Genomic DNA, 27893 nt, shown 5'->3' with positions numbered 1-27893 from the left:
TGATGCATCTCAGCTTTCCTCTGCATCATTCTCATCTTGAAGGCCTGCTGGCCACAACTTAGAATCATAGAATATCAGGGTTGGAAGGGACCTCAGGAGGTCATCTAGTCCAACCCCCTGCTCAAAGCAGGACCAACCCCAAATAAATCACCTAACACTCAAACTAACCCCCAAACTAAACTTCCTCCTACTTGGTAAGAAACCAACAGAGGTAGAACAGGAAGGATGAGATGCTGCAGCCAGCACCTCCTAAACTTATATCCCGCATCATTCCTCCATATGCCAAACCCATGTGGCTCCCATCAGCCATGTCCAGCATTTCCTTGTGCTATACTAACATTCCAGTTGCCACATCCACTTTCCCCACATGTCCTTCTCTTCTTCTGCCACCTCCCTGTGGTATGATGCTATGTCATGGCAGAACCACCAGAGGCAGTGTGGGCCAGTGGGTGGGACACTGGAATAGGCTTTAGCTTCCAACTTGGCCACTAGCCTACTGCGTGAACTTGAGCAAGTCCATCCACTCCCACCCTTTGTCTGTCTTCTCTATGTCGACTGCAAGTTCCTCGGGGCAAAGACTATCTCTTATTGTGTGTTTGTGCCACAGCACACACATTTAGGGGCATCGAGCTTCATTGCAGCCTGTACAAATGCTAACAACCATACAGGTTTTTAGATCATGAGATGCTAGCATGTCTGCTAGGGTGAGTGTGTGCATGATATGGTCACTAGGGATTGGCAAATAAAACAATGCAGAACCCCACCCGGGGTGCAGGACTGGACTACCTTCCCTCACAAGGACAGAGCTGATTCAGGGTGCAGAGAGGGGAGAAAATAAAGAAATGAAAACAAAAAACCAGGAGAACAGGGGGAACAAAAGAGGTCCCAGCACTTTGCTGCCAGACAGCACAACCCATGAAAAGGAATGAGCTGCCTCAGCCTGCTAGGGAAACAAGGTGAAAGTAGGTTTCTTTTCTTATCCTTACCACACTCAAGTAGAGTTAAGTCCCACATGGTAGAGATGGAGGAACCTTATTAAATCTAGTCCACCTCCCAGGCACCATGGCAGGGCTGCACCACCCACGATACTTTCCATATCCAGGCCAGTTTTCACAGTCCCAAAAGATGGGGCATCCCACTCCTCCCCTTTGGAGATGATTCTACAACCCAACACTTCTTCCTGTGAGGCAATTTTTTTCTGATAGTCTGCCTTTATTTTTCTTTTCTTGATGTTACCCCATTACTCCTAGTTATACCCCTTGTGTCACATTAAATTATCTGTCTGCACATCTTATGTATACTCAGTTAATGGCATGGCACCCACCTCTCACAAGCGTCCCTTCTGCTCAAGTATGTCTGTAGTCCTTAAACAGTCCCAGCCCTGGTATTGGGCTGCAACCCTAGGGCTTCATAGAATCATAGAAGATTAAGGTTGGAAGAGACCTCAGGAGGTCATCTAGTCCAATCCCCTGCTCAAAGCAGGACCAACACCCACTAAATCATCCCAGCCAGGGCTTTGTCAAGCCGGGTCTTAAAAACCTCAAAGGATGGAGATTCCACCACCTCTCTAGGTAACCCATTCCAGTGCTTCACCGCCCTCCTAGTGAAATAACGTTTCCTAATATCCAACCTAGACCTCCCCCACTGCAACTTGAGACTATTGCTCCTTGTTCTGTCATCTGCCACCACTAAGAACAGCCGAGCTCCATCCTCTTTGGAACCTCCCTTCAGGTAGTTGAAAGCTGCTATCAAATCCCCCCTCACTCTACTCTTCTGCAGACTAAATAACCCCAGTCCCCTCAGCCTCTCCTACTAAGTCACATGCCCAGTCCCCGAATCATTTTTGTTGCCCTCTGCTGGACGCTCTCCAATTTGTCCACATCTGGACACAGTACTCCAGATATGGCCTCACCAGTGCTGAATAGAGGAGAATAATCACTTTGCTCGTTCTGCTGGCAATGCTCCTACAAATGCAGCCTAATATGCCATTAGCCTTCTTGGCAACAAGGGCACACTGTCAACTCATATCCAGCTTCTCATCCACTGTAATCCCCTGCTCCTTTTCTGCAGAACTGCTGCTTAGCTAGTCACAGGTGTGGCAGGATCATAAGGCCTCTAGCAGTGGGCCTCTGGGCCTAGTCCATCCCATCACAACCTCTTTCAGATATTTGTGGGCTGACTATGCTCCTGAGTCAATCATCACTCAACCAATCTATACATATTCAGATCTTTTTAATTTGTCCTAAAAAATTGAGCCCTCCAGCCCCAGGATAATGTGGGTGCTCTTCTGTGAGCTTCCTCCAATTTCTCAACAACATCCTGGGTCACAGAGCACTTAGAGGGACTGCAAAAACTCAGTACCCTCCCCGCCCCACACACAACTGGAAAAGCTGGCCCTGTGATTAGGCCATTGACTTGGGAGACCTGGGCTCAGTTCCCTGCTCTCCCACAAACTGTTTGTGTGACCTTGGGTAAGTCTCTGTTCCTCGTACGTCCAAAGGGGAGAAGAACACTGCCCTACCACACAGGGATGCTCTGAGGATAAATCCATCACAGACTGGGAGGTGTTCTCAGACACTGTAGCCAGGAGGCCCAGATAAGTACTATAGATGGATTCTGAAGGATCTGCTGAGCATGTCAAAGGGGGCATACATTTGGCCAAGATCATTAAGTAAAATAAAACAAAATTCATTGAGCAATAATGTAACCAAACCAGACAGAAAGTGTCCCTGCACTGGGGTAAGACAAGCATCTAGCCAGATGCTTCTCCACGTGGGCACCAATGATACTGCCAAGAATGACCTTGAGCAGATCACTGCAGACTATGTGGCTCTGGGAAGAAGGATAAAGGAGTTTGAGGCGCAAGTGGTGTTCTCGTCCATCCTCCCCGTGGAAGGAAAAGGCCTGGGTAGAGACCGTCGAATCGTGGAAGTCAACGAATGGCTACGCAGGTGGTGTCGGAGAAAAGGCTTTGGATTCTTTGACCATGGGATGGTGTTCCAAGAAGGAGGAGTGCTAGGCAGAGACGGGCTCCACCTAACGAAGAGAGGGAAGAGCATCTTTGCGAGCAGGCTGGCTAACCTAGTGAGGAGGGCTTTAAACTAGGTTCACCGGGGAAAGGAGACCAAAGCCCTGAGGTAAGTGGGGAAGTGGGATACCAGGAGGAAGCACAAGCAGGAGTGCGTGAGAGGGGAGGGCTCCTGCCTCATAGTGAGAAAGAGGGGCGATCAGCGGGTTATCTCAAGTGCCTATACACAAATGCACAAAGCCTGGGAAACAAGCAGGGAGAACTGGAAGTCCTGGCAAAGTCAAGGAATTATGATGTGATTGAAATAACAGAGACTTGGTGGGATAACTCACATGACTGGAATACCATCATGGATGGATATAAGCTGTTCAGGAAGAACAGGCAGGGCAGAAAAGGTGGGGGAGTTGCACTGTATGTAAGAGAGCAGTATGACTGCTCAGAGCTCCAGTATGAAACTGCAGAAAAACCCGAGAGTCTCTGGATTAAGTTTAGAAGTGTGAGCAACAACGGTGATGTTGTGGTGGGAGTCTACTATGGACCACCGGACCAGGGGGATGAGGTGGACAAAGCTTTCTTCCGGCAACTCACAGAAGTTACTAGATCGCACACCCTGATTCTCATGGGAGACTTCAATCACCCTGATATCTGCTGGGAGAGCAATACAGCGGTGCACAGACAATCCAGGAAGTTTTTGGAAAATGTAGGGGACAATTTCCTGGTGCAAGTACTGGAGGAACCAACTAGGGGCAGAGCTCTTCTTGACCTGCTGCTCACAAACTGGGAAGAATTAGTAGGGGAAGCAAAAGTGGATGGGAACCAGGGAGGCAGTGACCATGAGATGGTCAAGTTCAGGATCCTGACACAAGGAAGAAAGGAAAGCAGCAGAATACAGACCCTGGACTTCAGAAAAGCAGACTTCGACTCTCTCAGGGAGCTGATGGGCAAGATCCCCTGGGAGAATAACATGAGGGGGAAAGGAGTCCAGGAGAGCTGGCTGTATTTTAAAGAATCGTTATTGAGGTTACAGGGACAAACCATCCCGATGTGTAGAAAGAATATGGCAGGCGACCGGCTTGGCTTAAACAGTGAAATCCTTGCTGATCTTAAATACAAAAAAGAAGCTTACAAGAAGTGGAAGATTGGACAAATGACCAGGGAGGAGTATAAAAATATTGCTCGGGCATGCAAGAGTGAAATCAGAAAGGCCAAATCACACCTGGAGTTGCAGCTAGCAAGAGATGGTAAGAGTAACAAGAAGGGTTTCTTCAGGTATGTTAGCAACAAAAAGAAAGTCAAGGAAAGTGTGGGCCCCTTACTGAACGAAGGAGGCAACCTAGTGACAGAGGATGTGGAAAAAGCTAATGTACTCAATGCTTTTTTTGCCTCTGTCTTCACGAACAAGTTCAGCTCCCAGACTACTGCACTGGGCAGCACAGCATGGGGAGGAGGTGACCAGCCCTCTGCGGAGAAAGTGGTTCGGGACTATTTAGAAAAGCTGGACGTGCACAAGTTCATGGGGCTGGATGCGTTGCATCCGAGAGTGCTAAAGGAGTTGGCGGATGTGATTGCAGAGCCATTGGCCATTATCTTTGAAAACTCATGGTGATTGGGGGAGATCCTGGATGTCTGGAAAAGGCTAATGTAGTGCCCATCTTTCAAATAGGGAAGAAGGAGGATCCTGGGAACTACAGGCCAGTCAGCCTCACCTCAGTCCCTGGAAAAATCATGGAGCAGGTTCTCAAGGAATCAATTCTAAAACACTTAGAGGAGAGGAAAGTGATCAGGAACAGTCAGCATGGATTCACCAAGGGCAAGTCATGCCTGACTAATCTAATTGCCTTCTATGACGAGATAACTGGCTCTGTGGATGAAGGGAAAGCAGTGGACGTGTTGTTCCTTGACTTTAGCAAAGCTTTTGACACGGTCTCCCACAGTATTCTTGCCAGCAAGTTAAAGAAGTATGGTCTGGATGAATGCACTATAAGGTGGATAGAAAGCTGGCTAGATTGTCGGGCTCAACGGGTAGTGATCAATGTCTCCATGTCTAGTTGGCAGCCGGTATCAAGTGGAGTGCCCCAAGGGTCGGTCCTGGGGCCGGTTTTGTTCAATATCTTCATAAATGATCTGGAGGATGGTGTGGATTGCACCCTCAGCAAGTTTGCAGATGACACTAAACGGGGAGGAGAGGTAAATACGCTGGAGTGTAGGGATAGGATACAGAGGGACCTAGACAAATTGGAGGATTGGGCCAAAAGAAATCTGATGAAGTTCAACAACGACAAGTGCAGAGTCCTGCACTTAGGACGGAAGAATCCCATGCACCGCTACAGACTAAGAACCGAATGGCTCGGCAGCAGTTCTGCAGAAAAGGACCTAGGGGTTACAGTGGATGAGAAGCTGGATATGAGTCAACAGTGTGCCCTTGTTGCCAAGAAGGCCAATGGCATTTTGGGATGTATAAGTAGGGGCATAGCCAGAAGATCGAGGGACGTGATCATTCCCCTCGATTCGACACTGGTGAGGCCTCATCTCATAGAATCATAGAATATCAGGGTTGGAAGGGACCCCTGAAGGTCATCTAGTCCAACCCCCTGCTCGAAGCAGGACCAATTCCCAGTTAAATCATCCCAGCCAGGGCTTTGTCAAGCCTGACCTTAAAAACTTCCAAGGAAGGAGATTCCACCACCTCCCTAGGCAACGCATTCCAGTGTTTCACCACCCTCTTAGTGAAAAAGTTTTTCCTAATATCCAATCTAAACCTCCCCCACTGCAACTTGAGGCCATTACTCCTCGTTCTGTCATCTGCTACCATTGAGAACAGTCTAGAGCCATCCTCTTTGGAACCCCCTTTCAGGTAGTTGAAAGCAGCTATCAAATCCCCCCTCATTCTTCTCTTCTGCAGGCTAAACAATCCCAGCTCCCTCAGCCTCTCCTCATAAGTCATGTGTTCTAGACCCCTAATCATTTTTGTTGCCCTTCGCTGGACTCTCTCCAATTTATCCACATCCTTCTTGTAGTGTGGGGCCCAAAACTGGACACAGTACTCCAGATGAGGCCTCACCAATGTCCAATAGAGGGGGACGATCACGTCCCTCGATCTGCTCGCTATGCCCCTACTTATCCATCCCAAAATGCCATTGGCCTTCTTGGCAACAAGGGCACACTGCTGACTCATATCCAGCTTCTCGTCCACTGTCACCCCTAGGTCCTTTTCCGCAGAACTGCTGCCTAGCCATTCGGTCCCTAGTCTGTAGCGGTGCATTGGATTCTTCCGTATTGGAGTACTGTGTCTAGTTTTGGGCCCCACACTACAAGAAGGATGTGGAAAAATTGGAAAGCGTCCAGCGGAGGGCAACAAAAGTGATTAGGGGACTGGAACACATGACTTATGAGGAGAGGCTGAGGGAACTGGGGATGTTTAGTCTATGGAAAAGAAGAATGAGGGGGGATTTGACAGGTGCTTTCAACTACCTGAAAGGGGGTTCCAAAGAGGATGGATCTAGACTGTTCTCAGTGGTAGCAGATAACAGAACAAGGAGTAATGGTCTCAAGTTGCAGTGGGGGAGGTTTAGGTTGGATATTAGGAAAAACTTTTTCACTATGAGGGTGGTGAAACACTGGAATGTGTTACCTAGGGAGGTTGTGGAATCTCCTTCCTTAGAAGTTTTTTAAGCTCAGGCTTGACAAAGCCCTGGCTGGGATGATTTAATTGGGGATTGGTCCTGCTTTTGAGCAGGGGGTTGGACTAGATGACCTCCTGAGGTCCCTTCCAACCCTGATATTCTGTGAGAGTCTGGCAGCAAAAGCTGATGACAATAACAGCAGTTTATAGGAGCCTAGTCACAGGTTCATTACTGATAAATATGGTACTACTGCTGTCCTGAAAAACCAACCCCACTCTTCCTTCTCTGCTGTTGGCCCATCTCCTTCCGTGGGGTTCTTACATCAGAGGTCAATCAGCCACCTCACTCCTGTGGCCCCAGCATCCTTGTGGAATTGTGACATCAGAGGTAAATCAGCCAATCACCTCCCTTTCTCCTTACAGTTTTTGCACATGGGCCTTATTTGACCTCAGAGCTTTGCGTTAGCCAGCCATGTTCAATCTAGGATTATTAACCCATGAGTGAACCTCACCTCAACTATCATCGGCGGCTCACTTTAACAGAGAGCACAGATGATCTTTTGCCTATCAAAGCAATGAGTTCCCTTCGTAGGGGCTGCTGCCAAGAAGTCAGTTCTCTGCTGTCACACAGAGGAGAAGGGCATTTCCCCGGCTGTTGACTACCATGTGGAAGCAACACTTGATAATATTTTCTCCCTCAGCAAAAGCATATTGATTATATCACAAGCAGGATTACTGCTAAGTGTGCTGGCATTAGGTGCATCTCTGACTGTGTGTGATTGATGCCACGTCAGGATTTGCTGCTGGGATTACTGCAAGAGAATCCACCTCGGATTTCCTATCACATTCCACAGCCACTAAATGCCATGGTGATTCCCACACTGAGAGCATATCGAATTAGAGATGGCTGAACCAGCTGTATTAACCAGGACCAAGCCAGATCTTTGCTGAGAACTAATGCCACCGGCCTTTCCTGAGGTTCCGAAGAGCCCAGTTCACTTTTTGAATACAATATTGTTCTAATGTCCGTGTTGCTGTGACTCACAGCCAACCCCTGCTCCCTGCAACATTCCGTACAGCACACAGGCCTTTTCAATTCAGCAAGGGTTGCTATGCCCAGGTACTCCCATTGGCTCCAGTGTCTGGGTTCTGTACATGGCGCTGGAAGGAGATATCCTGAAATACATGAAGAAAGCAAAGCCCAGGCCCACCCTGATCATACGTGAGCTGCGTGCACCTAGGGAGCTGCAATGCCCTGCTGTGCTCTGTGTGGGACCAAGTGTGGCTCAGTGGTTTGGGTGCCACTTAGAAGACCTAGGGATAAGTCCCTGCTCTGCCCCAGACTCCATGTGCGACCCTGGAAAAATTGCTTAGGGTGCATCTGCAGTGCACGCTTCTTTTGGCGGGGTGTAGTGTAGATACTGTTGTGGAAAAATCACCACGCGTTGTGTTTGGTTCAGAACAAGCATGAAAGCCAGCTTTATTCAAGCATGTACATACAGGGAGAGTCAGCCTGAGCTGCTTTGCTGTAAACAGAGATACAGGAGCTTATATTGCTGAAAACCACAATTTGTTAAACTCACTTCCTTCAACAGCGTTTTCCTTATTTGGCATATAGTGCAAGCTTCAACCGTAGCTTTGCCTTACTTGGAGTTTGGAAAAACAAGATTTTCTTGTTTTTGACAGGTGTTTTCCTTTTAGGTTAACAGTTTTTCTAACTTCTAGTGGTTATGGTTACATTTCTTAAGCTGTGCTGTTTGCAATCAACCCTCAGTGGAATTATTCTGGCCTTTGATCTCTGGTGTCCCCTTTACCAGCAGGCCTGAAGTCTTAGCTGGCTATAAAGGCAAATCACTGGAGATATCACTGTCTCTTCCTGAGGTTGTGCCTAGGTTCCCTTTCGGTGCCCGAGGCAGGGTTGTCATCACAACCACTTTGGTTGTTTTCAGGAACTGAATCTGCCAGTTCGAAATCCCCAGAGTTTGGGTCTAGAGGTGGCCTTGTTTTCTTGCAGTGGGAGGTGTGGATCCAGCTGGCGAGTCCCTTGCACTTGACTGCTGTATGGATGGTCAGTAGAACCTGGTAGGGGCCTTTCCAGTGAGGTTCCAAAGAAGTTTTCCTTTGATATACCTTAACATATACCCAGTCTCCAGGATGAAGAGGATGGCACGGTGTGTCAGCTGGTTTCACCAGAGCACTTTGGACCTGTGAGTGGATAGACCTAATACAACAAATTAACGTCTGACAGTATGTCATAACAGTATCATCGTTTAGTTGCAGGTCCAATTGGCAAGGGAGTGGGGGAGGGGATGCTGGCATACACATGGGTCTGGCCATAAGGATTTCATATGGGGACAGGCCATGTTTGCGTGCAGGTGTGCTCCTCATATACATGAGAGCAGAGTGGTCATAGCATGCAGGACAGCAACACATAAGGGGGAACCCAAGACGAGAGTAGCAGAAGCCTCCACAAGGGAAGCAGCTGCAGCTCCCGCCTAAAGACAAGGAGGGAGTCCAGCTGCTACAGGGTCCAAAGGTGAGCTATAATACACTATGGGGAGTTGTTTGTCACCATGAGTTTGAGTAAGGATGCCCAAGGCTATTCCCTCCTTCTCATGGCAGTAGAGGGTGAAGGGTTTCTGGTAGTCAGGTAAACCCAAGGCGGGGGACCTGGTAAGAGCCTCCTTGATTTTAGTAAATGCTTCCTCGGCTTTTGGGGTCCATGGAAGGGGTTCAGGGACTTTGTCAAGGGTTAGTTCTTGCAGGGGCCTAACAATAGCTGTATACCCAAGGATCCACTGCCGGCAATACCTGGCCATACCTAGGAAGCCGCGTATTTGTTTCTTAGTGGTTGGTTTAGGGACCTGGAGGATGGCTTTTATTCACGCAGAGGACAAGGGTCTCTCTCCAGCTGAAATATCATGTCCCAAATAATGGACCTTGGGCAGACAGAGCTGTAGTTTAGACTTGGAGGCTTTATGACCCTTCTCGGCTAGAGCTTGCAATAGTGTAAGGGAATCAGTTTTAGAGACCGCTAAAGATGGCGATGCCAAGAGTAGGTCATCTATGTATTTGATGAGAGTGGACCCCATTTTGAATTCAATGTCAACCAGATCCCTTTTGAGGATCTGAGAGAACAAGGTGGGTGATTCAGTGTAACCCTGGGGTAACCTGGTCCAAGTGTATTGACATCCTTGGTAGGTGAAAGCGAACAGATATTGACTATCTTTGTGGACAGGGATAGAGAAGAAAGCCGAGCAGAGGTAGACAACCATGAAATAAACGGCAGAGAGAATAATAGCAGGGTTTGGGACAACTGGGTAGATAGGGAGAACAGCAGCATTGACTGCATGGAGACCCTGGACAAAGCGCCAAGTCTGCTTGCCAGGTTTCCTTACAGGTAGGATGGGGGTGTTACATTTACTGACTGTAGGAATAATAACTCCTTGTTGAATTAGTGAGGTAGTTACTTGGAGGATTCATTCCTTGGCCACTCTTGAAAGAGGATATTGCTGAACTCTAGGAAGGGGCTTTGTCGGATCTAGGCGAATTTAAACTGGTCAGGCAGTCCCGATGCACCCTACCTGGTTGGTGTGCTTGACCCACAGACAGGGAGGAACCTTGGCCAGCAATTCCTGTTGCAACAAGGAAAGGCTGAGGTCAGTCTCCTCTTCTGGAGCACCTAACTTCAGGACTGCCAATGCCTCATTTTGACTGGGGTCAGGGGCATCCAAATACACACTGTCTGGGGTGCAATAAATTGTACAGTTTAATTTGCACAGCAAGTGTCTTCCCAAAAGGTTAACAGGTGATCAGGGGCTGAGGAGGAAAGCATGGTGCTCAGACAGAGGACCGATAGAAACAGTCAGAGGTGAGGAGGGAATAGGAGTGTTGCTCACTCCCACTGCATTTACTATTTCTGAGGTGTCATAAATATAAAGGGAAGGGTAAACCCCTTTAAAATCCCTCCTGGCCAGAGGAAAAATCCTTTCACCTGTAAAGGGTTAAGAAGCTAAAGGTAACCTCGCTGGCACCTGACCAAAATGACCAATGAGGAGACAAGATACTTTCAAAAGCTGGAAGGAGGGAGAGAAACAAAGGGTCTTTGTCTGTCTGTATGCTGCTTTTGCCAGGGACAGAACAGGAATGGAGTCTTAGAACTTTTAGTCAGTAATCTAGGTAGGTATGTGTTAGATTATGATTTCTTTAAATGGCCGAGAAAAGAGTTGTGCTGAATAGGATGACTATCCCTGTCTGTGTGTCTTTTTTGTAACTTAAGGTTTTGCCTAGAGGGATTCTCTATGTTTTGAATCTAATTACCCTGTAAGGTATCTACCATCCTGATTTTACAGAGGTGATTCCTTTACTTCTATTAAAAGTCTTCTTGTAAGAAAACTGAATGCTTTTTCATTGTTCTCAGATCCCAGGGTTTGGGTCTGTGGTCACCTGTGCAAATTGGTGAGGATTTTTACCAAACCTTCCCCAGGAAGTGCAGTGCAAGGGTTGGGAGGATTTTTTGGGGGGAAAGACGTGTCCAAACTACATTTCCCAGTAAACCCAGTTAAAGTTTGGTGGTGGCAGTGGAAATTCCAAGGGCAAAGGGTAAAATTAATTTGTACCTTGGGGAAGTTTTAACCTAAGCTGGTAAAAGTAAGCTTAGGAGGTTTTCATGCAGGTCCCCACATCTGTACCCAAGAGTTCAGAGTGGGGAAGGAACCTTGACATGAGGTTACTGGGAGGGAAGGGAAATTGCCTGCATAGAGAGTAGATTGCGAGGCACCAGTATCTAGCAGGCAAGAGGTAAGGGTGCCATTAATTGCACAGTTTACATATGGTCCCATCTGGTTCAAAGGAACAAGCGAAGCGATGATGTCACCCATCTCCTGGCTATCCTAACAGCTTTGAGGGCATACGGGAACAGGGGAAGAATATTTCGGTGAAAGGGCAGGGTCAATTGAACGGTCATGGCAGTTGGGACAATTGCTTTTCCAATGGCCCACCTGTCCACAGAAGTAAAAGGTATCATTACTTTGCCTCTGGGCAGGGAGACGGTGGGGACCTCTCTTGGGTCTCCCTCCTCTTCTCCTTAATGGGCAGTTGCTGTGGGGTTTCTGTATATTCTGGATCTGGAGGGTCATTAATTTAGTTTCAATGTCATCCTTTTCCTTTTCTAACTGACAGTAGTAATGCTGGGCGGCTGCCAAAATTTCGTCTGGGTTTTTTCCTTCCCAATCCACGGTACCAATTTTTAATTGGTCTCCCAATCGTGGGTTGAGTCCTTGGACAAAGGCAGTCACCACGGCTTGTTTAGCATCTTGCTCTGCATTATCTATGCCAGAATATCCCCCCAAAACCTGCTTAAGGCGCTGCATATAATTGGCATGGTTTTCTCCTTTAATTTGTCTACAAGCACTAATTTTAGTCCAATCTGCCTTTTTGGGCAGATTTTGAGGACCGCATCCAACAGATTGTTCCTGTCTGAGTTTAAGTCCCAATTATGGCCTTGGTTGTCATTGGGCCAATTTGCCTCACGTAAGAGGCAATTTAATGTTTCCCTGGGCAGGACTGCTCTCAGGAGTTGATTTAAATCTGCCCAGTTAGGGTTGTAACAGCTTATGACTGTTCTTAATTCTTCTTGGAATTTGACAGGGTCTTCCCTTATTTTAGGGAATCTTTCAACCAAATCATACAAATCCGTGGGAGACCAAGGGGCATGTACAGTCACCAGGATTGCCTGGCCTGACTCATTTAAACCTGGGCCTGGGAGTTGGATCAAGGGGAACATTGTCTCATGATGGGGAAACAGGGACAGAGGGCCCCTGGGATTGTAACTTCTGTAGTCTATCACAAAAGCTTATGCTCAAATAAATTGGCTAGTCTCTAAGGTGCTACAAGTACTCCTTTCATAGGATATCAGGGTTGGAAGGGACCTCAGTAGGTCATCTAGTCCAACCCCCTGCTCAAAAGCAGAACCCATCCCCAATTAAATCATCCCAGCCAGGGCTTTGTCAAGCCTGACCTTAAAAAACTTCTAAGGAAGGAGATTCCACCACCTCCCTAGGCAACGCATTCCAGTGTTTCACCACCCTCCTAGTGAAAAAGTTTTTCCTAATATCCAACCTAAACCTCCCCCACTGCAACTTGAGACCATTACTCCTTGTCCTGTCCTCTTCCACCACTGAGAATAGTCTAGAACCATCCCCTCTGGAACCACCTCTCAGGTAGTTGAAAGCAGCTATCAAATCCCCCCTCATTCTTCTCTTCCACAGACTAAACAATCCCAGTTCCCTCAGCCTCTCCTCATAAGTCATGTGTTCCAGACCCCTAATCATTTTTGTTGCCCTTCGCTGGACTCTTTCCAATTTATCCACATCCTTCTTGTAGTGTGGGGCCCAAAACTGGACACAGTACTCCAGATGAGGCCTCACCAATGTCGAATAGAGAGGGACGATCACGTCCCTCAAGCTGCTTGCTATGCCCCTACTTATCCATCCCAAAATGCCATTGGCTTTCTTGGCAACAAGGGCACACTGCTGACTCATATCCAGCTTCTCGTCCACTGTCACCCCAGGTCCTTTTCCGCAGAACTGCTGCCGAGCCATTCGGTCCCTAGTCTGTAGCTGTGTATTGGGTTCTTCCGTCCTAAGTGCAGGACCCTGCACTTATCCTTATTGAACCTCAGATTTCTTTTGGCCCAATCCTCCAATTTGTCTAGGTCCTTCTGTATCCTATCCCTCCCCTCCAGTGTATCTACCACTCCTCCCAGTTTAGTATCATCCGCAAATTTGCTGAGAGTGCAATCCACACCATCCTCCAGATCATTTATGAAGATATTGAACAAAACCGGCCCCAGGACCGACCCCTGGGGCACTCCACTTGACACCGGCTGCGAACTAGACATGGAGCCATTGATCACTACCCATTGAGCCCTACAATCTAGCCAACTTTCTACCCACCTTATAGTGCATTCATCCAGCCCATACTTCTTTAACTTGCTGACAAGAATACTGTGGGAGACCGTGTCAAAAGCTTTGCTAAAGTCAAGATACAATACATCCACTGCTTTCCCTTCATCCACAGAACCAGTAATCTCATCATAGAAGGCGATTAGATTAGTCAGGCATGACCTTCCCTTGGTGAATCCATGCTGACTGTTCCTGATCACTTTCCTCTCATGTAAGTGCTTCAGGATTGATTCTTTGAGGACCTGCTCCATGATTTTTCCAGGGACTGAAGTGAGGCTGACTGGCCTGTAGTTCCCAGGATCCTCCTTCTTCCCTTTTTTAAAGATGGGCACTACATTAGCCTTTTTCCAGTCATCCGGGACTTCCCCCGTTCGCCACAAGTTTTCAAAGATAATGGCCAATGGCTCTGCAATCACAGCCGCCAGTTCCTTTAGCACTCTCGGATGCAACTCATCCGGCCCCATGGACTTGTGCACCTCCAGCTTTTCTAAATAGTCCCTAACCACCTCTTTCTCCACAGAGGGCTGGCCATCTATTCCCCATGTTGTGATGCCCAGCGCAGCAGTCTGGGAGCTGACCTTGTTAGTGAAGACAGAGGCAAAAAAAGCATTGAGTAAATTAGCTTTTTCCACATCCTCTGTCACTAGGTTGCCTCCCTCATTCAGTAAGGGGCCCACACTTTCCTTGGCTTTCTTCTTGTTGCCAACATACCTGAAGAAACCCTTCTTGTTACTCTTAACACCTCTCGCTAGCTGCAGATCCAGGTGCTATTTGGCCCTCCTAATTTCATTCCTACATGCCAGAGCAATATTTTTATACTCTTCCCTGGTCATATGTCCAACCTTCCACTTCTTGTAAGCTTCTTTTTTATGCTTAAGATCCTCTAGGATTTCACCGTTAAGCCAAGCTGGTCGCCTGCCATATTTACTATTCTTTCGACACATCGGGAAGGTTTGTCCCTGTAACCTCAACAGGGATTCCTTGAAATACAGCCAGCTCTCCTGGACTCCTTTCCACTTCATGTTAGTCCCCCAGGGGATCCTACCCATCCGTTCCCTGAGGGAGACAAAGTCTCCTGCTTTCCTGAAGTCCAGCGTCCGTATCCTGCTGCTTACCTTTCTTCCCTGTGTCAGGATCCTGAACTCAACCAACTCATGGTCACTGCCTCCCAGATTCCCATCCACTTTTGCTTCCCCTACTAATTCTTCCCGGTTTGTGAGCAGCAGGTCAAGAAAAGCTCCCCCCCTAGTTGGCTCCTCTAGCACTTGCACCAGGAAATTGTCCCCTACGCTTTCCAAAAACTTCCTGGATTGTCTATGCACCGCTGTATTGCTCTCCCAGCAGATATCAGGAAAATTAAAGTCACCCATGAGAACCAGGGCGTGCGATCTAGTAGCTTCCGCAAGCTGCTGGAAGAAAGCCTCATCCGCCTCATCCCCCTGGTCCGGTGGTCTGTAGCAGACTCCCACCACTACATCACTCCTGTTGCTCACACTTCTAAACTTAATCCAGAGACACTCAGGTTTTTCTGCAGTTTCGTACCGGAGCTCTGAGCAGTCATACTGCTCCCTTACATACAGTGCTACTCCCCCACCTTTTCTGCCCTGCCTGTCCTTCCTGAACAGTTTATAACCATCCATGACAGTACTCCAATCATGTGAGTTATCCCACCAAGTCTCTGTTATTCCAATCACGTCATAATTCCTTGACATCACCAGGACCTCCAGTTCTCCCTGCTTATTTCCAAGGCTTTGTGCATTCGTATATGAGCACTTGAGATAACCTGCTGATTGCCCCTCATTCTCAGTATGAGGCAGGAGCCCGCCCCTCACAGACATTCCTGCCTGTGCTTCCTCCGGGTATCCCACTTCCCCACTTAACTCAGGGCTTTGGTCTCCTTCTCCTGGTGAACTTAGTTTAAAGCCCTCCTCACTAGGTTAGCCAGCCTGCTCGCAAAGATGCTCTTCGCTCTCTTCGTAAGGTGGAGCCCGTCTCTGCCCAGCACTCCTCCTTCATGGAACACCATCCCATGGTCAAAGAATCCAAAGCCTTCTCTCCGACACCACCTGCGTAGCCATTCGTTGACTTCCACGATTCGACGGTCCCTACCCAGGCCTTTTCCTTCCATGGGGAGGATGGACGAGACCACCACTTGCGCCTCAAACTCCTTTATCCTTCTTCCCAGAGCCACGTAGTCTGCAGTGATCCGCTCAAGGTCATTCTTGGCAGTATCATTGGTGCCCACATGGAGAAGCAGGAAGGGGTAGCGATCAGAGGGCTTGATGAGTCTCGGCAGTCTCTCCGTCACATCGCGAATCTTAGCCCCCGGCAAGCAGCAGACTTCTCGATTTTCCCGGTTAGGGTGGCAGATAGATGACTCAGTCTCCCGGATTAGAGAGTCCCCGACCACCACCACCCGCCTCCTTCTCTTGGGAGTGGTGGTCGTGGAACCCCCCCTCTCAGGACAGCGCATCTCATGCCTTCCAACCAGCGGAGTCTCCTTCTGCTTTCTCCCCCCAGACATATCATCTGGTCCACTCTCCGCAACGGTACCTGTGGAGAGAACATGAAAGCGGTTAGTTACCTGTGTCCGCGTTGCTGGAACCCGGACATTCCCCCTTCTTCTTCTGGAGGTCACATGTTGCCAAGCTTCTTCACTGGCCTCTTGGCTCCGCTGTGCAACCTGCTCTAAATCTTTAGAGCTTTGTGCCCGTAGAAGCATATCCTGACTTTTGTCCAGAAAATCCTCCGTTTCTCATATGCAATGCAGGGTCGTTATCTGTTGCTCCAGACCTTCAATCTTCTCTTCCAGTATGGAGACCAGCTTGCACTTTGTACACATAAAGTCGCTTCTGTCCTGTGGAAGAAAGACAAACATGGCACATCCAGTGCAGGTCACAACAGCTGAAGCCCCCCCTTCCATATCACCTTCTTACTATGAGCTTCCTCAGAGAATTTGGCAAGATGTAAGCCTCACTGGGCTCACTCCAGGCAAACTCCTGCTGTGTGCTGCTCTGCTGTCCCCCGCTGCTCAGCTGGTTCGCCGCCGCTCAGCTGGTTCACGAAGCTCTGGCTATTTTTAAACAGCCAGGCTCCCCTGAAACAAACAGACAGTCTAGTATTTCTGTAGTCTAGTATTCTTTGCCGGTGGTCCAGATGAATTTTCCGGCAGTCCATCTAATCGGTTAAATAGGTATTGAACCGAGTCTGTGGGATCCGGGGGCAACTCAGGGCACAGGGGTGAAGTAGATGCTGATATCAGTGCTACTACTTGGGGCAGGGGTCCCTGGATAGTGGAGTCAGCCTCCAGATTGTATTTTGGTGGAGGCATGCGGGGTCTATTGGCCCCTCTATTTGTTCCGCCCTGAGTGCATGGACCTGTGCTAACGATCTCCCTATCCAGTTTGCCCTGGGCGGACGATCCTGCACCCAGCTGTCTAGGTGATGTAGGGGCAGCCAGTTGCCTACATTCTAAGTATAAATCTATAAGATCTCCGCATGGGGCCGAGGGTTTTTTTTTTTTTGGAGAGGCCTTAAAGGATAAAGGGGTATCTGCTGGGTAGCCGGGGTTTGGGGAAGAGTTAATTTCTCCTTTGCCTCTTTTAATTGCCTCCTGGGAGTCCTTGAGACTCCTCATTTGAGATTCACGGCACTGTTTTTTTGTTTCCCCATACCAATCGAAATATTCATCAAACTGACCTTGTCCGACATTATTGGCAAGAAGTGCGCCTCTGAGGTGCACAATCTTGTCAAGGTTGAAACTTCCCTCTGAGGGAAACTAACTTCAGATTATCCCTGGTATACCAATTCCATTTCTTTAGAAATTTGCAAGTGAAAGGACTATAATTTGCATACATGTAGTATGCCGGTGTGCCTTTTGGCGGGACGGTGATCCTTTTTGACTCACCGGCCCCCATTTTTTACCTGGCGAGGCTGGAATCATCTTGGATCCTCCGGCCCCCAGTATCCTGGGCCCTTTCCTGGCAAGGCAGGGATCCTCTTGACCTTCCAGCCCCTACTGCCCGACTCAATTCACTCGTCACACTGACACAGGGAAGGTTTTGTTTAGGGTCTCCATGACTATCTTACAGCCTCCCTTCAGCAAAGAGCGTCGGCTGGCGCCGCATACTCTGTCACTTCAGGTGAGGTGATCAGACCAGTCAGTGGCTCATAACCAGAGATAGGACAGGAAAGAGGGTACGGAAACAAACCGTCCAAGGACGGAAGGGATGGGATCACACACTCAGAGACCCAGACAGGCCCCTCGCCGGTCATGCCATGCAGAGGGAAACTGCCGAGGTCAGGGCATTTATCGCAATACCCACTAGATGGAGTCATAGGGCTTGCTTTAGAGGCACCTCTGGCTTTGCAGGGTGCTCTGGGCGTCTTCCTGTGACTCACACTCACACCGGTCTTCCGACCTTACTCAATTCACACTGGCACACAGAACCAGGTCTATCCACGATCTGCCCAGCCACACTCAGTGGTTCTTCCCGGGGAAACCAAACCTGGATGGGATTCTAACCCAGCCCAAGGGCATGAGGCATGTCTGGTAGCAAAAGTCCAGATAGAGCATACAACTCACCCAAGCCCAGAGCCTACGGGCGGTCCTCCACCAGAAACCCAATATAGAGATTTCAAAAAGTCTCTTACCTTTTTGGATGGGCCTGGGGTCTGGTGGGAAACAGCTTGCGGTCCTCTGGCTCTCAGGGGTCACCATCTATCCGAGTCATGGCACCAAGTTTGTCATGGAAAAATCACCATGCGTTGTGTTTGGTTCAGAACAAGCCTGAAAGCCAGCTTTATTCAAGCAAGCGCATACAGGGAGAGTCAGCTGGAGCTGCTCTGCCATAAACAGAGATACAGGAGCTATATTGCTGAAAACCACAATCTGTCAAACCCACCTCCTTCAACAGCGTTTTCCTTATTTGGCATATAGTGCAAGCTTCATCCGTAGCTTTGCCTTATTTGGAGTTTAGCAAAAACAAGTTTTCCTGTTATTGACAGGCATTTTCCTTTGTGGTTAATGGTTTTCCTAACTTCTAGCAGTTATGGTTACATTTCTTAAGCTGTGCTGTTTGCAATTGCCCCTCAATGGAATTTTCCACACTTTCTTCTTATGCTTCATATACACAGTTAGCTTGACCAAAGTTTTAGGCCTCGAAGTTTAGGCCTACTAGATTTTCCCGCACAATACATAGCCTCCAGTACAGGTACAAATAGCAGCACAGACAGCAAGGCACAGCTTAGGCTAGCAAACACACTCCTGAAGGGTGGGATATGTATGTAAGTGCAAACCTCCACGCTTCTTTCTCACCCATGCCTCTCCATCTGCACTTTTCTTTTCCTGCTGCCTGCCTGCCGCTGGCATCTGTCCCCACTGCCAGAGCCTTTCACTGACACGTGTAGCTAAACACTGCAGTGTGGACGCAGCTTGCTGTTCACTGCGGTTTGTAGCTACCTGTACAGCACTCACCACCATTAGTGCTCTGTAGGGTTGATGTAACCTGAGTCTTTCTGGGTTCCAGATCCCATCGGTGCAGTTGGGATAACCGTCCTGCGTAAGGATGATTCTGAAATGCTCAGGTACCATGGTAGAGAAGTTCAGATAAGTATCTTAGCAGGATAGCAATGGAAAGGGGCAGCAGCTAGCAACTTTGCTCCTGTGCAGAGACAGCAAGTGTTGCTCCAACCAGTCGCTGCAGGTGTGCACACACTACACCCTCTCCTAGAGAACTGACTTGCGTTTGTTCTGCTTGTTTGGGGTCCCCACCTCCCACAAGCCCCACTACAACCCAGTCCATCTGAGATGAAAAGTGCACATTTTTGTCCTCAGTGTCTGGACCCACCAGGCTGGTGAAGTACACTGGCATAAAAGGCGCTAGAGAAATGTAAATGTATTCTTTGGATGAGGCACTTGGATTAGCATGGAAATCTTTACATTTCCACCCCACATCTCTGAGGTTCCCTGATTACACTAATTGGTATGGTATCTCCTTGACTGACTCCAGCACAAGGGTGGGAGAACCTCCCCTGGAAGGTCCCTGCCTGTCCCTCGGAGTGGAGATCCCTGGAGTGGGTACTTTGAATGGCAATGCTGCAATTGGGAGTACGCCAGCAGGAGCATGTTGCTTTTAATTATTTTAAAAGAGGGATGATCTTTCCCGATCTGTTCTCAAACACAGTGCAAAGTCAAATTTAAGCAAATAAACAAAGCTGGCCATTATGTAATCTGCTTTCTTGCAGCATCTCTCTTTCAAGATGCAAATCTCTGGAAGGCTTTGATTGCAGAAACTAGGGCACTTGCTACCTTGACAACATTTCCAAACGTGATCTGAATACAAGCTCCACTCATCACCAGACACCCTGGATTCAACTAGGGATCCCTAGCCAACCTATAAGGAGTCTCCTGCACTCAGGGCTGTTTTTAGGACAAAGGGCTCCATGAAGGACTGTCATGGGGCACAGCTGCCCTGTAGAGCCCCCTCTGGGCCAGGTAGCACATGCCTGGCACTCTCTGACTCAGTTTCCCTCCATGAGGTTGGTCTCCTCAGCTCTCCACACACTGGTTTGTGCTGGAGATGCAGCTCAGGCCTCTGGCCCAGTCACCAGCCAAATTTAACCCCTTCTGAGGTAGAAAGAGTCCAATTAAAAACTCCCAACAAACAAAAAAGTTTGTCTGCCTCCAGGGGGCTTCTCTTTGGTCCTCCCTCTAGGCTCTGTTCTCAGCCCCTGCTGGGCTCTATTTCTTGCACCCTTCCCTACTCTGGTATAGAGCATGTAGCCCCCTGGCTGGTTTACCTGGCTCAGGGCCTTCCACAGGAGCCCACCTGGTTCTTCTTCCACATGGAGCCAGACTGATCTTGCTATCAGTCCTTTGATAAGGCACAGCTTTCCATTAATCTATCACCTGATCCTCCTTAGTCCCACCACCCTCAGGCTGGGAAGCGGCTAATTATAGCACCAGTGTGGCTGGTCCCAGCTCCCCTTAAAGGGGCCAGTCACTCTGTGACAGGGACCTCCATGCTGCCAGAGGTGCTTGGTGGAATTTTATTATTTATTTAGCTTGATATGAATATATGCAGTGGTGAGCTGGAGATGGTTCGCACCAGTTCGCTAGAACTGGTTGTTAAATTTAGAAGCCCTTTTAGAAGCCCTTGTCCTGAGGGACAACCGGTTCTAAAAGGGCTTCTAAATTTAACAACTGGCCAAAAGTGGCGCCTTAGGCACCAACTCTGTGGGTGCTCCGGGGCTGGAGCACCCATGGGGAAAATTTGGAGGGTGCAGAGCACCCACAGGCAGCTCCCCGCCCCGTTCCTGGCCCCAGTTCACCTCCGCTCTGCCTCCGCCTCCTCCCCTGAACGCGCCACCCCGCTCTGCTTCTCCGCCCCCCCGGCTTCCCGCGAATCAGCTGTTCGCCCCGGAGCACCCATGGAGTCAGTGACTAAGGCACCACTTTTGATGTGATCAGTGGGGGGAGCAGCCGCTCCCCCTGCTCCCCCGCTAGCTATGCTCCCCCGCCCCTAGGAGCCAGAGGGACCTGCCTGATGGTTCCTGGGAGCTGCCCCAGGTAAGCACCGCCAGGACTCCACACCTCACCCCCCAGCAGGTCCCTCTGGCTCTTAGGGGCAGGGTGGGCACCCACTATGGTGGCCCACGAGACCCTCCTGCCCAGTTCTGGGGGCAGTCAGGGGACAGGGAAGGGGGATGGATGGGGCAGGGGTCCCGGGGGGGGGGGGCATCAAGGAAAGCAGGGGGTTGGATGGGGCAGGAGTCCTGGGGAGGTGGGGGTGGGCCACGACCCCCTCATGGGGTGAGGGGGGAACTGGTTGTTAAGATTTTGGCAGCTCATCACTGAATTTATGTACATAACTATGCTCCTCTCCCGAGCCCCAGTCTAGCATCATAGCTTCAGCTGCTTTGCCAGGGTTAGCTGACCAAGCACAGTAATGTATATGATACGATATGCTGCCCTTGCCCACAAAAATGCCAACTCAGAGCCCTCTCAGCCTCCCCAGAAACCTAAGGACATTGACACAGCACGCCCTGCAGATTTAGGCTGGTTTGGATTGAAGGATGGAGTCAGTTCCATAGTCAAGGGGCATTGATTTGCCCTGCCAGCAATTCCCTCCCTTTTAAACCAAGAGGGGTCTGGTTTGAGCTGATCTCCACTGATCTAAAATGCATCTGCGCAGTAACTCACAGGACAGAGATGTCTCCAAGTAGGCAGGTCCCAGGCCGCTTAGGTTCAAACGATCTCCGCCTCTCCACCCACACTAGCCAGTGCAGATCCCAGAACATGTGGTCCCAGTGAGACACTCCGCTTAGCATGCGAGAAGCTGCATTCTGTACCAGCCTCCATTTCCCAAAGGATCTAAGCAGTGGAGAGCACTGCAGTAAAAGACATGGTAGCAAGGCCTGCATGCAGGGATAGGATTGCAGGCTCCTGGCCAGACATAAAGGATAATGGTTGCCCTGGCAGCTGCAATTTGATTGTCCAGCAGTACCTGGGACTCTAAACAGCCCTCCAAACTGTGAACCTGAGGGAGTGGGGCCTTGGGGGAAGAGGTGGAGTAGGAGTGGGGGCTCGGGGAGAAGGGGCAGCACAAGGGTGGGGCCTCAGGGGGAATTGGCATTGGGGTGGGAAGAAGGGGCTGGGCAGGGCCTCGGGGAAGGGGTGGTGTGGCGGTAGGGCAACAGTTCAGGTGCCAATGCCCCCCCCACAGCTTTTGGGGAGCTTCTGCCCCTCCTGGGACAGGGTGAAAATTGATTTCCTGCTTCTGCAGGACGTTGTTCCAGAGGTTTCTTGACAGTTCAAGTGACTTTTGAGCAAAACCCTCTTTTTTCTGATTAATGTCTACTCTCCTACTGTAGGGAAAGAAAGGTGTATGTTTTTCAGAGCTTGGGTGCTCTTCTGACAAATTGTCTGGCAAGTGATATTTTAATTTGGGGGACTGATTTGAATTGTATTCTGAATGAGATTGGATAGGAAGCATTTGGAACCATGTCCCCTGTCTTCTCCGTGTCTTGCAGCACTTGTACAGGCTTCTTATTTGACTGAGGTGTGGAGACATTTTCACCCTTATGTGCAACAGGACGCCTAGTTGGGTGATGGTGCCAGCTCTTTCCCTGTGGCTCATTTGGACAGTTTTTATGTTTTTACTCATCGTTTGTCTCATTCGCTCTCTAGCTGTATTGTCCCGACTGGGATTTCGGATCATAGTTTGGTCTTAGTTGTATTGTCTCTTCTTTTCTATTCAAGACCGCCGTCCTTACTGGCATTGTAACACTTGCCTTTTATAAGACATTCGCTTTCAGAACTCTTTCAGTTATTTTGGGGGAGCTGGGTTTTCCTCAAAGGATGTTTTCCCTTCCTTGAAGCAATGGTGGGAAGTGAGTAAAGTTAATATTCAATGTTTTTCTCAGCAGTACACGCAGCAGACAATCTTGGGCTTTCACTGGGGTCTGGAGGAGCTAGAGTTCGGGATTGGGGAACTTTGAAAAAGACCTTTCATGGCAGAAATGATGCTGGGTTCCTTGAAAGCTTGAAATATAAAAAAAACAGCTCTTGCAGGACCTGGTGGATAGCAACGTTCAGGATACTGGTGTTAGAGGGCTTTCCTTTCACTCTCTCCCCTGGTTCTTGTCACGCAGACAGAAAGCAGAAGACCAGAAGTCCGAAGTGCAGGCAATTAGATGTTTATTGGGGTTAGTTTCCAGCAAGCATGTGTCCCATAACTCTGACACTGCAGAGCCTTGTTTCCCAGTGTCCCGTTCTTCCCTCCTCAGCAGGCATAATTATACCTGAAATGCATGCCCGCAGTCCTACCCCTTACATTTTATGGTTATTTTCCATTTTGGGGCATCGTGGGTCTCGGATCTTCATCCCACCTCTTTTGTACCCATAGGAGGTGTAAGGAGTGAGGTTGTGCTGAGGTCAGGGACAGGCCTTTCTCTGGCCTTTTAGTGTTTTATACCTTCCCTCCAATCCCTGCTTGCCCCTCCCGACTGCTTGCTTGACCTTGCCTTGAGATAGGAGTGGAGGCAGTCTTCAAGTGTGCATGCATATATTACACTCCCACCATGCCCAGTAACACTTTAACTGTTCTTATCTGTTCCCATTATACTAACAAACCCATCTAGCTGGGCAGAAGCAACATACACAGTGTCTTTGTCCTTTGTTCACACATATTAGTAAGAATATAAGTGGATCAAGAATCAAACGGGCAAGCAAGACCCATAATTCTATCTCAGGCAAAGATACAGGCGTGAATGCTACATTGTCACTGGCACTCCTAACAACTGGTTAGTGCCCAATTTTTCAAGGCCTTTCTCAAATGGATGCACCTCTCTGGTTTTTCTTCAGCCTGGAAAAGAAACATTCAGAATGGAAGATGATTGGTCGTTTCAAGACATCATTGGGCTGAGTGCTTTCAGATCCTGTGGGGATTAGGAACTTTGCTGTGATTTTTTTCTCAGTGCTGTAGCTGCAGAACCTGTGTGTCCATCTGAGATTTGGCAGCTCCTTGAGGATCTTCTTAGGATCTCAGCATTGGATGTGGACAGACATGTACAGGACCTGACACTCTTAGAATTGACTTTTGCCTATTGAGTTTTGTCTTTGGGAGCCTGGCTGGCTCCAGGTTTTTTCAGGAAAGCTTCAGAGAGAAGATATTGCCACTCAGTTGCTGCTGAGTGGTTCTTACCCTGTTGCCTAAGAAGAGGGTCTTTTGGGAGGTGAAGAATTGGAGACCTGTGTCCCTGCTTTGTTCCAGCTAGAAAACGTTTTCAAAGGCCTTGGCAAATAGTCTGAAAACCGATTGGTTCAGTCATGCACCCTGATTAGATCTATTGAGTCCCCAACAGGCCCATTTTTGATAACCTTTTCCTATTGCAGGATGTAATTTTGACCTCATAAATGTTTGATTTGCATGTTGGGTTGATTTTCCTTGATCAAGAGAAGGCCTTTGATCGTGTAGATCATGGATTTTTGTTTCACACCCTTTGTGCTTTTGATTTTAGGCCCCGGATTGTCTCCTGCATTCAGTTACTGTATAATTCTATATGGTGAATGGTGTTTTGAGTGCCCCATTTCTGGTCAGTAGGGGAATCAGACAGTATTGTTCCCTGTCTGGGTTAGTAGACGCTCTTTCTATCGAGCTTCTGTTATGCATGTTGCGAAAGCGTCTTTCTGGCCTTTCTCATGCTGTTCCAGCTTGAACTCCAGTGAAAGTCTCTGCTCATGACTGACGACATGACTCATGATGACTCATGCGATGTCCAGGTTTTGACTGAATGTCAGCACTCTTTTGAGCAGGTTTCCTCCGCTTGCATATGTTGGGGAAGAGTGACACATTCCAGCTGAGGCCTCGCATGTGGGCTATTGTGGAGCCAAACTGGCTTTAAGGCACTGGGAAATATGCTGAGACTGGATGATATTTTGGGTCATAATTGGGAGGGAGTTAAGGAAAAGTAGGAGGGAAGGGTGCAAAGGTGGAAGTGGTGTTTGCCGCGACTCTCCTCCCCAGGGCAGATATTAGTCACTGATCATTTAATTGCCTCGATGTTTTGGCATAAGTGTGTTGTTCTGGATCCCCCGCCACTCTTTTTAGAAAAACTTCAGAAGGGTCCTGTGGACTTTTTCTGGGTTGGCATCATTGGCTGAGGTAGGGAATTTGGTAGCTGCTTGTAGCAGAGTTGCTACTTTTTGGTTACAGTCTCTGCAGCAGCCGCTATTTGTCAATGAGCCAGTTCCTTGGAAGCAACTGGCCTTTGCCTTTCTTCAGCAGGTAGGGCCTTTGGGTTTTGATCAGGAACCTTTTTGTTGGACCCTGGGTTCTTCAATTTTGAGGTGTTACCCAGTTTTTATCAGACCCATTTTATCGTTTGGAGATTTTTTAAGCTGAGGCTGCGGAATAAGGGGCTGGAGGTCCCAGGGCTGTTTGCTGAACCCCTGGTTTACAACCCTGATGTGAAGATTCCTAGTCTTATTTCTAGGCGTCTTGTTGCTTCTCTTATTGCAACAGGTGCAACAAAACTGGTTCATTTAATTGATTTTACTAATTTTAAATGGGTCTCAGCGGATCTCTTGTCTGTCAAGCTGGGTTTTCATTCTGTTCACTGAGTTTCTCGATTTTTATCAGAGGTGGAATCAGCTTTTGCTAGGTGCAGTATTGCCAGTTTGGACAGCTGCATCCTTGAGCGAGCCATTCCTGGGTATATTAATGGTTCTATTTTCTTGCCTGTTTCTCCCTCTGTGGATGTTGACAAGTCTGACAGCTCGCTTGCCTTTAGTGGGCTTCTGGATTTACCTTTAGTAGCTTAGGCCACAAATCATTGTATATGCTTGTGGAAAAGATTTGTCATTTATGAACACTTGCTGATTATCCTGATGCAGTATGGAGAAGACAGATTCTGGTGATGGACTCCAGCCAGCCAGCCTGGAGAACTATGTACAAGCCTCCAGTTGTGAAGAGGATGGGTGATCTCCAGAGGAGACTTCTTCACAGAGCTATTGCTACAAATGTGTTTGTGCATCGTTTGATTCTGGAGGTGTCCATGTCATGTCCTTTTTGTAACATGGAGGAGACTGGTTTTCATGTTTCTTACTTGTTCCACGTTACAGCTGTTATTTGTTTTACTGCAGTGTATTATTCAGTTATTGTCCCTTGATTTTTCTCCTACCGTATTTTGTTTTCCTGTTAAGTACAGGTTCACAAATAGATCTGTGGTTGCCTTGCAAACTTTATTTTGGGTCAAGCAAAGATGGCCACTTTAAAAAGTAGAGGATGTACATTATTTCGTACTGGGTTTGTTGACATTCTTTGTGTTTTTTAGAGTGTTTACACCTTCATCTGGAGTTTAGATATTGTACTTTTATAAGTGATTTGGTTCAGTTTATTCAGTGGTGGACTATAGGATATGCACTCTGTATGGTTTGGGATGGGCAATTATTTCTGACTTTATAATTTATTTTCTAGTTGTTACTGGTTTTATTAAAAGCCTCTCTCAGAGTCGTTTCGGTCAGAGAGAGCACAAGCATGAGAATGACTCCATAGCCCAGTTATTGGGGCACTCCTTATTCAAATCCCTTATCCCACTGGGTGGAGGGGAGGACTTGAACTGGGCGGCTCCCATGTCCCAGGGAAATGTCCTGACCAGTGGGCTGTCAGCTCTGAGGGAGAGCCTTCTCCATCTCCTCACCAAAGCAGCATACAGCACCTGTCCCCAAAGAGGATTCCTGGCTAGAAGCCGACCAAATGGCTGCCTGCAGCCTGGACCTAGGTACTTATCTCTGGGGGTGCTTATCACACACCCCTGCCATCGACATCTCTCATTGGCTAGCTTAGGCAGCTCCCCACCTAGCCTGCTGGCTTTTTATGAGTCACAGACTACGGTGCCTATCTCTGCCCATTCATTGTGTAGGAGCTTAGGCAAGTAGCTCAGACTTTGTGTATTGTAATGATTTTCCCAAGCACCTAAAAGTTAGATGCTGTGACACTTGCTCAGCATTACAACATGTCACACTTTCTGTGCATTCAGGCCTTTCTCGGTTGCAGTCCTGTCGACTTTTTCCATTGGGTTTCTTCTTACTATGTAAAAGCCCACGTGTTCCTTTGTTTAGGCAGCTGGCTTTGCAACAGCGTCTAAAGGATTTTTATGCAGTTGGAATCATTTTAACATTAACAATTTCCCTGGATTCTTTTATGGCTTTGTGCAAGTTTTCCTGCTTTTGGACGCCTGTTGGATACCCTACAATGAGGGCAATGTGTATTCATCTGCACAGGGCTGCCCTTTCTCCAGGATGCTGTCACTGCTCAGCCATTGGTCCTCCAACTGCAGTGCTAATTTCCCTTTGTCCATATTTGCCATAGGAACTTTGCTAGCTCTCCTGGGCTCTGCTTGTTTTAACGCCTTTTGCTCTGCCCTTGGTTTGTTCTTGTGCCTTTTGGAGTTCTTTTTCAAGTGCTGCCTTTTTAGCTGGCAGCAGCTTGAGGTCTGGTTTCTGCTTTGTCACAGAGTTTCCTGGCTTCTTCACTTTGGGTTCCAATTTCCTCTTTACAGCTTCACTTTTTGTGCACTCACCTTTCTGGCATCAGAATATCCCAGCTAATGTTGTTGGGAAACCAGGCAGAGCTCTGTCTCCTAGCTGTGCTTTCACGGCACTGCCGTTCGGACAGGCTGTGAGCATGGAGGTGTGCTCAGTTCTCACTGAGTCAGTCTCATCCCCTCGCTGCTCAAGTACTTGGAGTTCTCACACACTGGTGCTGTGTCTCCC

The sequence above is a fragment of the Eretmochelys imbricata genome, chromosome 15 (genome assembly GCF_965152235.1).
Source record: "Eretmochelys imbricata isolate rEreImb1 chromosome 15, rEreImb1.hap1, whole genome shotgun sequence".
Classification (NCBI taxonomy): Eukaryota; Metazoa; Chordata; order Testudines; family Cheloniidae; genus Eretmochelys; species Eretmochelys imbricata.
This window is presented reverse-complemented; position numbering follows the sequence as displayed.